The sequence below is a fragment of the Triticum dicoccoides genome, chromosome 1A (genome assembly GCF_002162155.2).
Source record: "Triticum dicoccoides isolate Atlit2015 ecotype Zavitan chromosome 1A, WEW_v2.0, whole genome shotgun sequence".
NCBI lineage: Eukaryota > Viridiplantae > Streptophyta > Magnoliopsida > Poales > Poaceae > Triticum > Triticum dicoccoides.
Genome location: NC_041380.1, coordinates 67,038,418 through 67,042,673, shown reverse-complemented (window position 1 = coordinate 67,042,673; position 4,256 = coordinate 67,038,418).

Sequence of the window (4,256 nt, the reverse complement as noted above, 5' to 3'; positions counted from 1 at the left end):
TTAATTTAGGTGTTTCATATATTGTGTTAGCTAGCTATAATTAATAGAGAGAAGTGTCCTCTCTTATGTCCGTGCTTGGTCGACGCTACGACTATACATACGTATAGAGATGACTAGACATGCTAGCTAGCTAGCTAGTAAGCAAACGAAGGAAACAGAAGATCGTCATGAACATATATGCATACAGAGAGAAGTGTGATATCGACCACCTCTCCTTCTCTGAGAGATTGCTCGAACAACAAGTTCTCGTATATCTATCCGACACTACCGGCTACATATATACACACTACAAGAAATATGTCAACTTATGACCTTCTGTCAGTGACCCTCGAAGAATTGGTCATAAATTTATGACCATTTTAGACCAATTGGTCAAAAGCTGTTCAGGGGGCTCCAAACCCTAAACCATTGCGACCATTTTGGTCAGAAAGGTCGTAATTTCCTTACGCGAAATGGTCACAAAGCAAACAGTGCTAGTCCGCTGCCTTATTTCTAGTTGTTAATGACCAATATAGATGGTCATAGCCTTGTAGATTGTGGTGGGTTGTGATGACTAGGCGCCATCTCATCAGTTTTGCCTATGTGTCATGTCCATGTGACAGTTTTTGCCCTAGGTTGTGAAGCAACCTATATTTCTATCATTCCCAAAATTCCCAAAAAAATCTCATAAATTCTTTGGGGCATATCTTCATCAAATATGTAAAAATCCTTCCTTGCCTAGTTCAAAACTAATTCAACAATATTCATTTTCCTCTTATGTTCACATCAACACTTTATGAAGGAAGTGTTATTTATATATTCTTGATTGCCCTCGGAATTTTTGGGCACTCTTTCCTATCCAAATCATTACCGCATGACAAAATTTAGCTCCATTTGCCTAGCAAATCTTCCTTGGCAAATTTCCAAAGTTTTTGTCCACCTAGAAGCATTGTGAAGGAAGTACCTTTTTTATATCTCTAAATGACATGAAATTTATACAGCTCCTTCATATGCCCAAATTATCACCCTCCTCCAAATTGCAGCTCAGTCAAATCATCTATGTGAGCCCAGGTTCAATTTATATTTTATGGCCAAATTGGCACGTTGCAAAGCAAGTGTTATATAGACCCCTCCTATTACCGTCAAACTTTTCGGGCACTCTTCCATACCCAAATCATTGCCACATGATAATATTCAGCTCAATTTTCCTAGTAAATCTTTCTCAGGAAATTTCCAAAGTTTCTACCTCGAGAGAAGCTTTGTGAAGTAAGTACTAGCTAGGCTTACCCAAATGACCTGAAAATTTACCAGCACATGACCATACCTATGTAACTTACCTACACCAATTTTTAGCTCATTTCATTCATCCAATCTCTCTCACTAGTTTTCCCAAGTTTTTTTTTCATAGAAGAGCATTGTGAAGGAAGTACTACTTTGGCATGTAAAAATGATATCAATTTTCTACAATGCTTTCCTATGCCCAAATAACCATCCTCCACCAAATTTCAGCTCAGTCCATTCATTATTTTGAGCCCAGCTTCAACATTCATATTTTTGTCCAGTGTGGTACTTTGCAAAGCAAGTACCACCTAGGATCCTCCTTTTGAGCTGAAAAGTTGTGAATACATTATCCTTAGTAGATGATCATCCTCGGCCAAAACTCACGCCCATTGGCCATGTGCATTTCCCGTACCGCTAATCAAACACTTGGCTACTTATTCATGTTTGAGCATCAATCGGTCTCCTCGTGAGAATCTTATGTTGTGATTTTCTTCCTAGCACCTACCTGGGGAGTGCCCAACCCACTAGACATGCCTAGGCCGCCCAGAACACATGGCAATGCCACGACCACTCTGTGACCACGCGGCGGGCATGCGAGTTTACGCGCTCTAGAGTTGGGGGCCTCGGCCACCGCCCAAACCTCGACGTATCGCCACCAAACCATGTATTTATGATTAAATAGATACTTATGTACCTAGAATCATTTTTGGAAAAAAGAAATAGCAAACTATGAGGCAGCTGCAGTTCAAATTTGACCCGCTTCCAACTGAATCGGCGGGAATTTGTCTTTTTCACCAGAGGTGGATCAAAACTTTTGACACCCAACCATTTTATCAATTGTGCATTAAATATGTCCTAGTATTTTATAAAAATGATTTGGTACAATTTTGCAACAAATATATGGTAGGTCCTTCACAACAAAACCTCATTTCGGGCACTTGAAAAATGGAAAATGAATTTTCCGTGTAAAGAAAATGAAAACTCCCTTTGGCAACATTGTTTGTAATTCCAAGATGCACCCTTGTGCACAATATAAGATCATTTGAACAAACTATGCCATGAATGTGGCCATAAGATTGATCGTTTGGGTTGAAATACATGAATCTTCACACATGATAGCTCATTTCTAAGAACACTTTTTTAAATAATTACCGTATTACAAGTTTATTATTTTTCCTGGAAACTTGGTCACATATAATGACACAATGCGAAGGTTTTCTATTTTTCTGATGTTTTTTGAATTTTTTATGCCCGTTTCAAAATGCGGTCAAAACGGCGGGCTTGATCGTTCCTAGCTAGTGGTTGAATCTTCGAATTTTTTTGGTGTTTCTCTGATTAAATAGATACTTATGTACCTAGAAATGATTTTTGTAAAAAATAAAGAGCAAACTATGAGGCAGCTACAGTTCAAATTTGACCCGTTTCCAGCTGAATCGACGGCAATTTGTCTTTTTCACCAGAGGTGGATCAAAACTTTTTTCACCCAACCATTTGGTCAATTGTGCATTATATATGTCCTATTATTTTATAAAATTGATTCGGTCCAATTTTGCAACAATTATTTGGGAGGTCCTTCACAAAAAACCTCCTTTTGGGCACTCGAAAAATGGAAAATGGTTTTTTCGTCCAAAGAAAATAAAAACTTCCTTAAGCAACATTGTTTGCCATTCCAATATGCACCATTGTGCACAATATGAGATCATTTGAACAAACTATGCCATGTATGTGGCCATAAGATTGAGCATTTGGGTTGAAAGCCATTCATCTTCACGCATGATAGCTCAATTCTGAGAACACTTTTTTAAAATATTCGCCATATTACAAGTTTATAATTTTTCCTGGTAACTTGGTCACATATAATGACTCAATGCGAAGGTTTTCCAATTTTTTGAATTTTTTTGAATTTTTTATGCCTGTTTCAAAATGCGGTCAAAATGGCGGGAATGTCCGTTCCTAGCTAGTGGTTGAATCTTGGAATTTTTTTGGTGTTTCTCTGATTAAATAGATACTTATGTACCTAGAAATGATTTTTGGAAAAAATAAAGAGCAAACTACGAGGCAGCTGCAGTTCAAATTTGACCCGCTTCCATCTGAATTGGCGAAAATTTGTCTTTTTCACCAGAGGTGGATCAAAACTTCTGACACCCAACCATTTGGTCAATTGTGCATTAAATATGGCCTAGTATTTTAGAAAATTTATTTGGTACAATTTTGCAACAATTATTTGGTAGGCCCTTCACAAAAATACTCATTTTGGGCACTCGAATAATGATTTAAAATAGCTACAAAGATTAAAAATTGCATGCAAACTGGCTATCATCCATAAAATATGGTCTAGATTGATAGAAAATTTTAGTTGTGCCATTTTGCAAAATATTTTTGATAGCTGCTTCACAAAACCCTCCTAGTTTTAGTACTTAGAAACTATTTTAAATCATAATTTTTCTGAGCCAATGAGAGCTCTTCACACGGATCACCCCCCTTAGCCCATCAGGACCGTCCACGTCCGACGGATCCAACGTCTCTCAGGTATCCTCTCAACCCAACCCAACCCAAACCCTAGCAGCCTCCCTCTCCTCGCTCGATCCATATCTCGCTCCCCTCGTCTCCCACACCGCCGCCGCCACCCACCCCGATCCCATCCCTACCCTCGTCTCTCCTCGCTGTCTCACCCGATGGAGAGAGAGCAAACGAGAGCTCGCCTCCTTCCTTCCAGATCAACGCCGCCGCCTCCCTCCGACGGAGCTCACCACCGTCCATGGCGTCCCCCACACCCTCCTCCTCTCGCCCCTCACCTTCCCTCACTAGAAGGGAGAGAAGAACCCGAGGGAGGGAGATCCAACGCGATCCAGCCTCGGTCTCCGCTGCCTCGGCCTCGCGCCTCGCCGGAGCAGGTCCACCGTCGACCGAAGTCCCGCATGTCGACGTGTTCCCCCGCTCTTCTTCCTCCCTCTGTTTGTGTCTCCCTTTTTTTCTCTCAAGTCTCAATCCCATCT